Consider the following 12,344-nt stretch of genomic DNA (forward strand, 5'->3'; position numbering starts at 1 on the left):
CCCGAAGGGAATATAATGAGAAAGAAAGCAGGCTATGAGAATAACAGGCTTTCTGGGCTTAAAGACAGGGGTGCTCAAGCACAGATTTGAGCATCAAAATGTCAGTTTATGTAGTTATCTTTTAAAAGGTATAGAAAGGGGATTTATGAGTCACTAGAGTCCTTTAATGTGTACCAGAGGGACGGGCTCCCTACAAATGCTGTTGATTTCTTGGTCCTCATTACGACCCAGGCGGTAAGTTAAAGCCTGGGCCGTGACTTTACCACCATGGCGTAAACTACGTTTACGCCATGGTGGTTGGCGGACTTACCGCCCCATTCTGACCTTGGCGGGGCGGTAAGTCCCCAATCCCCATTTACCCTTCCCCATTCCCATTTTTGCCCCATAGGGCTTAATGGGAGTGGGGAAGGCGTTAATTACGCCACCGTAAATTACGGTGGCGTAATTAACTCCATGGTCCCTAAGCGCCATGGATTTTAACACCTGCTAGAAGCAGGTGTTAAGTCCGCCATGGCGCTAAGGGACCTCGTACTCAGGCGGTAAGGGTCGGCGCTGTTTACGGCGCCGTAAACCCCTTACCGCCTGAGTTGTAATGAGGGCCCTTGTCTTTGGGGCTCAAAAGCATCAAGACAGGCTTCTAGGGACTTGTCATTGGCTAAGCCATTGTTGAGACAATCAAAGCATGCTGTGACAATGGCGAGTCAGCATCGAGGTGACTTCGTGACAGGGCTCAGAGTAGACTAAGTCAGTGTTCGAGACTGGTCAAGTCGATGGCTTCCAGTGTGTCATGGTTTTTGAGTACAGGTCGAGCCAATGCTTCTTTTGGGTGAAGTCTGTAGTCAAGATATGGAGAGTCGAGTGCTTTCACAGAGTTGATTCAGCAGTCAAGATGAGATGATACATTTCAATAGGTTGAGTGATTTGAACGTGGTCGAGACACATCGAAAAAGCATCTTGAGTTGGAGAACAGGATTATAAGTTTCTTCTGGTGGGTCCAGTCCAGAGTTTCAAAGGACAAAGATCCATTACTCTGCACTTCCACTTCAGGATGATTGCCTGCCACCTACATGGATCCTTTACTTACAGTGAGCAGGATTCTGGTTCCAGTGCGCAGGCAACAGAAATACCTTGCTCTAAAGCAGTTTCACCCCAAATGCTCACTTGGGATAGGTAAGAAGAAGCGCTTTCCTCTTCCTTGGAGCTCTCGCGCTTCACATCTATGGCAGAGGACTTTGGAATAGACTGTATCCTCAAAAGAATTCAAGGTGATTCCTTCTTGTCTTGAAGTCCAAAAATGAATCCGCTAAGGGCATGTCCTCCACCTCTAACATAGGTGGCAAAATACTGCAGTGAATTGGTCCTCAGCAAGCATGTTATTAAGGGCCAAATCCTGGCTGCTGTAACAAGTGTCCTTTGTCTGCAGATGTCACACTCAGACTGCTTAGTACTTAGGCATTGTGGAAGGGGAAAATGAACTTTGGGGAGCCTTAGTAAATGCAAGGTGGGGTGGCCCCTCTGTGGACTGAAGTTCCCCTATGGGGTATAATGACTCCAACCCCTTCCTCTGTCTGCCTCCCTCAAAAGCTTTCCAGTAATCAGCACCCTGGTGGCCATTGTGATGACAGGACTGTCTTTGAAGCACCTGTTTCCAGCGGACCTCCCATGGAGGGTTCTTGTCCCCCAGAGGAAAGTGGGGAACCTCCTCAGGGGGATCACAGAGAGGCTCTGAGGGCATTGCCCACATGGTTGTAAAGAGTACACACAGACTGTTAATACACACCCAGTCCTGCCATGAATGAGTCACTGCTCACCAAGCTGACAATAATATGATATCCAGTGATTGTGGCTGTAAAATTGTGGAATCTCAGTAGCCACCATAACACAAATAGGCATGTCTTATATGTATTATTAATCCACTGCCGCCAGGTGATAAGGGACACACAATCATGAGATTTTGAATCCCAGGTGCTTGATGTTCATATGCCACCCCTGCCTGTTTGGGTTCCAGCAGCAGTGTTCAGGAATGTAGATCCTTTGAACCTGCCCCGTTGTCACTGCAGGGCAGCTGCTGAAGAATGTCCATAGACTGTGATAGCACGGCACATGGTTACATTATGCTTTCTGGTACGGAGCACATATGAAAGCAAGTCTGATTAGCAGATTGTGCTTTCAAAACAGAATTAACTGCATCATATTAATAATATAAATCTAAAATTCCTAGGCTTTTACTTCCCCCCCCCTCAGATATCATCTCATTATCTTGACAAATTAAGTAGCCCATGCACTGTGTCAGCATAGCAAGTTCTAGCAGACAGATAGTGGGAGCTTTATGAGTGTCTGGATTTTCTCTAATGTATAATGAACTACACTAAAAGCATTCCCTTAAGGAATATTACGGTAGAGATGTTCTACATCTATCATAACCATAGGCTAAAGATCTTTATCACCTTCTAGTGCATCAATCATCTTAATGAAATGCGTGGTGTATTTTGTGTAAGTATCAGTTCAACACTCAAATGGCTCAAGACAACACTCGGCAAATCTTGATGAAGGTTCCAAACCTGAACCTGTACCAGAAACTATTGGTCCCCTGGGCACGTGTCTTAATTTTAGACAACCTTGGGTAAAATATGGAGGGTCGGTAGAGTAGGCTCTTAATCAAGAAGAAATTCACTTTCAGATGCTGCCATCTAATTGCTATCTTTACCTAAACGAATTAGTGCCTGAATTGTATCCCCCTAATTATTTGACTTGGAAAAAATACATGTATCAAACATCAGGATGCAAAATAGATTATATTTTCACCTCCTATCAGAGGCAACAACAGGCTGTGAGATTTAAACGGGAAGCCCCAAAAATGATCAGTGTGTTTCCTCATATCTTGGCTGTTTCATTGGTATTATTTAACATGTTTCACATTTGTTATCAATCCTCAGCCGTACACACTCCTGTGGCATGCGTTTCTAAAACTCGACACTGCTCAGTTTATGGTAAAATAACATCCATCGTCTACTGCCTCCTCGGCCAATTAAACCAATGGTCCTTTAGCAACTAATGCTTTGATGGTGAAGAAGAAGACATCTGGCGACTATCTTACTAATTTTGCACTCAGTCATTTAATGTGCCTTCAGCTTTATCATAGTCATTCCAAACCCGTAAAAGGATTTATTATCCTTTATTCAATTTCTATTCCTGTAACCACCATGTAATCTGTGGGGTGTTTTATCAAAAGCAATATTCCGTTTTTGGAGCCATTTTTTCTGGACATTGATGTATTCATCAATTAGCTGTTACCACTGTGCTTTCAATTCCCCTAAATGTTCAAGTGCATATGACCGTGACCCACTACTTGCCAGGGAAAATCATTTACCAGAAAATTGTACACCTGATAAAAACACTAAAAGCACAGAAAATAAATATTTGTGGCAGATCACTGAAGCAGTGCTTCATACCGTGTTTCACTATCCCACCCAGGAAAAAAGGCAAATACTAATCAAACACAATTAGAAATTACAAAAGTTGAAAATATTGCAGCAGGACATAATAACCCCAGCTTTGAGTGTGATGTCACCTTGTGAATCTTTTATAGTTTGCCAATCACTTCTGTAGTGGTCTTACGCCACCTGCTCCTTATCCAAGACAATGATGCATTAAGCCCCTGGCTGGGGTTACCAGATAGTAGTCTCTGGAGGAAGAAGAATGATACACAAGGGAAAAGGTGAGGGTGGCAAGAAGCAGGAATAGAATAAGGATGCAAAGAGCCAACAAATTGGGAAGATGCAATGTGATTGTGGTACAGGAAATAAGATTGCATAAGTGGGGGAGTGCGCTGTAGTGGAAGACACAGAAAGCTGCAGAATGCTGATGCAGAGAGAGGGAAAATAAGAGAACTCATGGGAACGAGTGTTTCCATGCGATGGCATTTCCTGATACTGTGGAAGAACTACCAGTAATAGTGGAAACATGGTTGAAGGAAGGCCAGAATTGTCAGGTCTTCTTTTTAAGGTACCCGCTGCAAATACCACTTACATACAATGTGGGATTGTCAAGCCAGCAGTCAGAAGTGACAGAGCGATTGATAGGCTGTAGAAAAGGGCGAATGTGGGGAACCACAATTGAAGAAAGGGAATAGGAAAGAAGGAAATAGAAGCCACTCTACTTGCATGGCCTCTACAGGAGGGTGAATTCACCAATATGAGCTGTGGGAAAGATTGCTCTGATGACTTTGGTATAATTGAACGACTGTGCAAACTCAACTCCATCGCTGTAGGCCGAAATGCTTGATGTAAGGGAGTATGGCATATATACATGATGCTTCACTAACGGATATCCAACCGCAAAAATATAAAATCGAGTCCAGGGTACACAATAGTCATAAAACACATTAAAGGAATAAAAGCAGTAATGTAATATAAAGTAAGAACCTGTGGCTATTCCATGAGATGAGAACTAGACTGAGACTTGTTTATCCCCCAAAACCTGGCAGGTACCAATTAAGTGGACATTTTTCCCCTAACATACTAGGAATTAGAACCTACAAGACGGTGCAATAGTAAATATGAAGGTTCCAAACAAAACGGTGCATTTAAGAACTTGGTAAGTGATAACTAATGGTACTTAATTGTATGTATTTATGTGATTCACAATTCCCCTTAACATGTGATGGGAACATGGTTTGCATTTTTGGACTCGGCATTAACTTCCCTGTGAGAATAACGTTTGGCCAACCCGCTTAGAGGAAGTCAGTATTTTTTTCAATAATGCTGCTTCCTCATTAATTATGCACATTATATACTTCATCAAATCACATCTTTAAGGTAGCATTCCGCATCGATATACTAATAGTGAGCACTGACTTTTTTACCTTTAAAATTGCATCTTATAGATATATCTTGTAGAGGTGTATGTACTGTTTCTGTTACATCGTTTTACATTACATTGGTGCACTTGCACGATCTGAACGTCCCCTGCCACGGAGATCGTTATTAGTTTCCTCCCTGTCTCCTTTCCTGCATGGGGGCGCCTCTTTGCTCTTGGAAAAACTGTATAATCGTCGTCAGACCTATCTGTTGATATCTTCACTGTTAATTGTATTATATGCACTTACTCTGCTTTGCAGACCTGTTATCATTCAGAAACTCAAGGGCTCTGAATGACTGTCGTTTTTCTCCTCTGTTCCATCCGTCCTTGAGCGCCTTGAAACACTCGTCATGTGTATAAGTGCTTTACACATAGACATTACCTTGCCATAACCTACCCATCTTGTCCTTCCTACTTCTGTATATTCTGCTGATAGTGAAGGGGCTACTTTTGGACCTTTAACATGTCATCCTGTAGTGTGTGATTGCACTATTTATGGAATCTTGAGTACATTAATCAGCTTTAAATGTACATTTCCAACTTCACTGAATCCCACTTTTAAGGGGGCCCTCCTCATCAGTATACTCAGCTGATAGTGAGGGGCTACTTTTGGGCCTCACAAATAAAATCTTATAGTGTTTTATATATTGATGTACGTTGCTCAGCTTTGAATGTGAATTTTGAACTTCAACTGAATCTCACATTGCAGATGTCCTTCATCATTGTTATACTCTGCTGAAAGAAACAGATCTAATTATACTATATGTGGCCCTATTCCAATGGAGGGAGGCTGCCAAAGTCACACTTTGAGGCAGATGGTACAATGCAGCCGGCACATCATTCTTCCTGTGCTAGTCAATAACAACCATTCAGAATTGATAGATATCACAGCAAATAAATGACCATTTGAATTGCTCCAATATGTAACAGTGTTACCAGCATGTGCAAGGGGACTTCCAATGTGTGTGTGTCTCAAGTATTCCAGAACGCTGTGAAAAAAGATCAGGATGTTTCTCAAATATTCTGTAATGCTTCTAATAATAAGATTAACAGCCTACCAGCCTATGAGGGGTGCTAATCTGTCATATATATTAAGAAAAGCAAATGGGGACAATGAATGAATGGCTTAAAAGCTATCTATGATAGGGTTATGTTACTGCTGGGCTGCACATGTTTTAGATACGGTGGTTTTCAAACACACACACGTGTGCCCTGCTTTTACATTGCAGTTAATTTTCTCATTATACAAAAGCTGTAGTTTGTGCTCATTCGGCTTTGCTTTGAGCATCCACATCAAATTAACAAGAAGGTGTTCATTTTAGAATTTTTCATTTTAAAAGTGTTCATTTAATGTGATTCTAGAATGGCTATGGCCGAAACATGTCTGGGGTTGCATGTGGTGTCATTTGGAAGGATGTGCCTAGCAGTTCAGACCAGACTGCCCCTTTCGGGTTGAGACAAATGTCTTATTTGCATACAGTCTTCCCCCATGGCCAGCTTAATTGATAGTCTGGAGGGTTGCCAAAAACCATGCAAGGAGTTATGATTGATTGAATAATTGACTGAAAACATTCCATTATCCCTCTTCAGTTCTGTGGTTTTAACTGGGCGTGCTAATTTGTAGCAAACAATTATGATAAAGAAGGAACATCACGATGAACAATTGAACTAATCAGTATTTACTCTCAGAAAAGAACATAACATTGACTAGCAGTATGTCTGTTACAGTTTTACTTTTCGCATTCTACCATTGCAATGAACAGGTCGGATCAGCATTTTGCTTCAGCTGCTAAAAGATCATTATAAAATACATAACACTAGTAAGGCAATTTAGCTTCAAGCAGCTTCCATAGTGATTCTTTGGATAACTGAACAGATAGAGTAGACCAGCATTGTAAGTCATTAATCGTAAAAGGAGGAGGCTTGATAAACAGCAATGACATTCCAAAGGAGAAAGCCAGAATAGGAGTCATGCAATTGGATAAAGCCTACTTCAAACCTATATATTGCACTGGAAAAGGGGTGAAGTGAAGGCAGAGGATCTTGCACACTTAGCGAGCAGGACTACATGTGTTGGGGATGGGGACGGAAGAGGCTACAGGATAGAAAAAAGCAGCTAACCAAGTTGAGCCAAGGAATCTGACTATGGCTTTGTATTCCTTTTATGTTTTACTAATTTTTGTTTTTAATTCTTGCTTCTATAGCTATGAAGCTTGAATTGTGCATTTAAAAACATGCTTTAGTGTGTGCACGTGTCCATGGCTTTTAATAGGGGCTTTGTGCAACATGGTTTTTGCACACTTGCTTCTTCACTGTTCATTGGTGTTTGAGATACATTGACCCACATTGTGGAACACTTTTTTTTGCCTAGTTCATATCCACACCTTTGCACACCCTTGCAGTTCTAGCCAGGAGAAGTGATCTTATACATACATCTGGTGGATGGGAGAGAGGTCTCCAGCAGGTGGCTTGCTATAGCTTTAGCTACATTTTTTTACCAAAGCTTTAGACTGCTTTTCAACTGTTACTCCTGTCATGGGATATTGATAGCTACACTTCTTAACAGGTTTCAGGACTGGCATCACACCTCTACTCGCTTGCCTTTCTAAACAGCACTAAAGTGAGTACATTGATTAGTTTTACTGTGTCATATTATTGATTGCTATGCACTTTGATGTGTATCTGTGTGCTTTAGAATTCAGAAGTGAATAAGAGAAGAGTAGGTGCTAGACTTGTATTCAAGTATCAGTTTGCCTATATTTGTAATTGCACATTGTTTTGCTATACTAATTTAATGATCATATATTATATTTACTTGAGAATAGATATACATAAATCCTAAATAGTTATGTGGAAGCATTCTTATGTGTTGCTATTTTATGGGTATTTTAGGCACTATATTGCAAGTGTAAATTGTTGTTTCTTTAGTGAGAAAACTGTGTATGGATATTTGAGGACATTAACTGCCTGATTCATGAAATTGTTTGCGTGAAAAACGCAGATTTGTCCAATAAAGCTCCAGGGCTAGACGGCCTGGGTGCTGAGTTTTACAAGGAGTTTAGTGCGGAACTCGCTCCATTGTTATTGCGGGCTTGGGAGGAATCCCCCCAATGTAAAATTCTGCCCCCGTCCATGAGAGAGGCCCTGATAACTGTTCTCCCTAAACCGCGCTGCCCGCCCCAGGACATGTCGTCATATAGGCCACTATCTCTTATTAACACAAATGCTAAGATATTTTCCAAAGTACTGGCCAGTAGGCTTCTGCCGGCAGTTCCTACACTTGTTCACCCTGACCAGAATGGGTTTATCCCCACTAGATCTACGGCTCTTAACCTTCGTAGGCTCTTTGGTATTATGGCCCAAATAGACCCGGGCAGAAACGCGGTAGCCGTATCATTAGACGCGGAGAAGGCCTTCGATTCTGTGTCGTGGGCCTACTTGCTGGCAGTACTGGAGGCATTTGGGGTTGGCCCTAATTTCATTAGGTACGTGGAACTACTCTACACGGAACCTGGGGCGCGGGTATTGGCCAACCAGTCAATTTCGGATCTGTTTCTATTGGGAAGGGGCACTAGGCAATGCTGCCCATTCTCGCCCATACTATTTGCCTTGACAATAGAGCCGATGACTATAGCGGTCCGACTGCGACACTCCAACAGGGTCATCAACCTTAAAGGGGCTACTCAGCTAATCTCTCTATACGCGGACGACAGGCTTTTATATATCCATGAACCAGAAAACAATTTAGCACCTATTATGGCGGAGATTCAAGAATTCACTGCACACTCGGGGTACTCCATAAACAGAGACAAGTCAGAGGTTTTCCCCCTCACACCATCAGCCAGCTGCCCTGGCTCCCTGTGTGGTCTGAAGTGGTCTGGGGAGTCCATCCGATATCTGGGGATACTTGTCTCACGTGGGAAACACACGCTGTACACAGACAATTATGATGCCACACTACAGGCCTTGAAGACTAAATTGCTGTTATGGGACCGCCTGCCGATGTCATTGCATGGTAGGATAGCAGTCCTTAAAATGATAGTCCTGCCCAAGCTATTATACCTATTCGTGAACATCCCAATGTGGCCGGGAAGACCCTTCTTTAATAAACTTAGGTCAATGGCGACGACCTTTCTTTGGAATGGGAAGACTCCAAGAATAGGGTGGGAAAAACTGACTGAACCATACTCCTCAGGCGGCTTAGCAGCACCTAACTTTGAACTATATTATTATGTTTCCCAGGCCCAATTCTCGAAATATTGGTATTCCAACAACGAGGGTCCCCCCCATGTGGAGGTAGAGGAGCTCACCACTTCCCTCACGAACATACAGTCCGTAATTTTTGATGCACACTACAGGGACACATGCGACTTCAACCCAGTGAGCTGTACGATTGGTGCATGGAAAGCTATATTCAAAAGACTGGGAGTAATGGCCCCATATAATCCCGAGGTCTCCCTTTGGAATTACCCTAACATGCCACCAACACATGACGCCAGCCTACGTGAGGCCTGGGATCCCAATGGAGAGATGAGACTGGGAGATATGTTTATTGATGGGAAGTTTGCGACCCTTCAGCTGATCATGGGGGCGTGTGGCAGGGGCCCACTTAGGACACTGCAGTACTATCGTATGAGATCGGCCTTCCAGAGGTGCTGGGCGTCCTTCCCCGATGAACCCCCTATGCACCCCTGCGTGCAGATGATAACGGCTGGCAACCGGTTGGGGGTGTCCAGTCTGTACACTGTAATACAGGCACATTCACCCTCGACTAACCTGATCAAAGATAAATGGGAAAATGTTCTCCTTTATAGACAAGACCTGGGACAGGTACTGTTCCCTTACCAAGAGGGTTTCCCTGAACGCTGGACTACGCCTAATACAGTTTAAAATTATAAACAGATTGCACTACACCCCGGCCAAAATAGCAAAGTTTGTTCCATATAGTCCAGGCAAGTGTCCCAAATGCAAGGCGGATCAGGCTGGTTTGTTCCACATCTACTGGAGTTGTTTCGATGGTGGCTGGCTTCTGGAGGGAGATGGCGGATATCCTTGAAGAAATTACACAAATCCCCCCAGCATTGACCCCACAGAAATATTTATTCGGAGATATAGGGAAGTGCTCCGAAAAAAACAGAAGGCTGTTTAATGTCTCGTGCGCAGTTGCCAAAAAATGTATTCTACAACAATGGAAGAATGCTGCGCCACCCACTGTAAAGCAGTTCCTCCGGGAATTGACATATGTAAATGAGGCTGAAGAACAGTTTGTCCTCACCCGCCCATCGGCGAGCAGACCTAAAGATATTTGGGGGCCCTTCAGAATGTTTTTGTGTGTTATGATCTCCGACGAAGCTGAAGCTATGTAAACTTACCATCTTGATGAGATGTATGATATGTGTACCGATCTTCTATTTTGTCATGTTTATTTCTAGCTGTAAGGTAAAGCTGTAACTGTGTTATGTATCTTCTGGATCACTAATAAAAAAAAAGTGTTAAAAAAAAACAGATTTGCGGGCCTTTCTGCCCGAAAATCCCCATACTTCAAACAAGGATTTTCAGGCAGAAAGGCACGCAAATCTGCATTTTTCATGCAAATAATTCCATGAATCAGGCAATTAATGTGGGTCATTTACACAAGGGTAATAACAGTTGATTCATAGGAGTTCTGGTGGTTTGCCAATGACAATATTGCTGACTAAGAATAGAAGGTCCACAAGTGCAGAGACCATCTCTGTGAAGCCCTACATTAGACAAAGTAATATCCTTTTCTGCAAAACCTGCCACATGCCCAGAAAGTAATTTGACTAGCTCTGGTGTGGAAGGAAGGCTCTGGCAAGAGACATATGCTGAAAATTACATCAGAATTAAACCACATAATAGGCTTAGACAGAGTGCTGTACAATTAGCCAGCATCTCCATTGCAACATTGCCTTACCAACTTCTACGTTGCCAAGCCAGTTTTACAGTTCCCCAACTCAGTGCATACTGGAATACCAATGTCTAGATTGCCTACAAAAAAGAACCAGGGCATTTGCAAATTTAAGCCCGGGTGAGTAGCTCCAGGTTCCAGCTCACCCCACACATGGGGGCAGCCTACACATTGCAAGTATGAATCCCATGGCAGGGCTAACTCAGCCATTACTCCAAGCTGGTTACTTGACTAGTATAATAGTAACACCTATTAGTACAGCACTTAGAAGCACAACTAATCTTGTGTGAATAGATAACAAACCCAAATTGTAGTTTTGAATGCTTCTAGCATAGTGTCATGCCTATTTCAACATTGCTATGCCAATTTCATACTGGACCGGTAAGGCACATATCAGTATGTCAACCCCAAAAAATACAATAACATAATTTCCTGAATATTTATATATGCCCAAGCACGCCCCACCACATGCCGGGTAGTGCCATTATATGTCCATTGTACTCTCACCCCCTTAAAATCAGAGGTCAGGTAGTTCCACTATTGACCATTTGACACCACCAATGCCATATTCTAGATGCCAGTCAATGACTAACTGTATATGCTTCTTCAGTAATTCTAGAATGCTCCATAATTGTGCTAATTTATTGAGACTTTTAATGCAAATTTTAATCTCCTCCTGGACAAGCTCGCCCCTCTAAAAATACGGGCTGTTTGGAATAATCCTAACCACCAAGCCTGGTTCTCATCTGAACTCCAATCCTAGAAAACCAAACAAAAGAAGACCCTCGAGAAAACCTACAAGGACATGATCATTGAGCCGAAAAAGTACTTCTACAATGAACAAATCTCAGAGACCAATAATAAGTCTAAGAAGCTGTTTGAAATACTAAAACTCCTTGAGAAACCCAAAGTCCAATTGACGCCATTCACACTGTCTAACACAGACAGTACCAGAATACAACTAGCCTTTCAGGAAAAAATACTCAAGGCAAGGGGCACAATTCAAGACCAGATCATTGCTTGAATAAACTAACTGAGCCTGATTCTCAACTTATCACTTCCTCTTCCCCCGCAATCCCCGGTTTTAACAGAAGATTACACTGGCCCTCATTCCGAGTTTGGTGGTAGTCATGGCGCTATTTGCGCCATGACTGCCACCAATAACGGGACTGTGTCCGGTTTGGTGCAATAGGGGCTTACCAGTCTAGTCCGACCTTTGCGGGACCGGTAAGTCCCCATTGCACCAACCATTCCCCATTCCCATTTGAGCCCCCATAGGGCTCAATGGGCATGGGGAGGGCGCAAATAACGGGCTCGCGAATGTCAAGCCCGTTATTTGTGCCCTGGTCCCTTAACGGGTCCTGGCCATAATGGCTGGTCAGACCAGCCGTTAATGGAGGGACCCGCTAAGGGACCTCGTAGTAGGGCGGTAAGGGATTACCGGCACCCGGTATCCCTTACCGCCCACCTTGGAATGTGGGCCACTGCCTTTAATTTCACACAACTAACCAGCTCAGAACTACTAACATCTCTAAGCACCTAGCGCCCGTCTGCG

This window comes from Ambystoma mexicanum, chromosome 4q (genome assembly GCF_040938575.1).
Source record: "Ambystoma mexicanum isolate Mex_15411 chromosome 4q, UKY_AmexF1_1, whole genome shotgun sequence".
Classification (NCBI taxonomy): Eukaryota; Metazoa; Chordata; class Amphibia; order Caudata; family Ambystomatidae; genus Ambystoma; species Ambystoma mexicanum.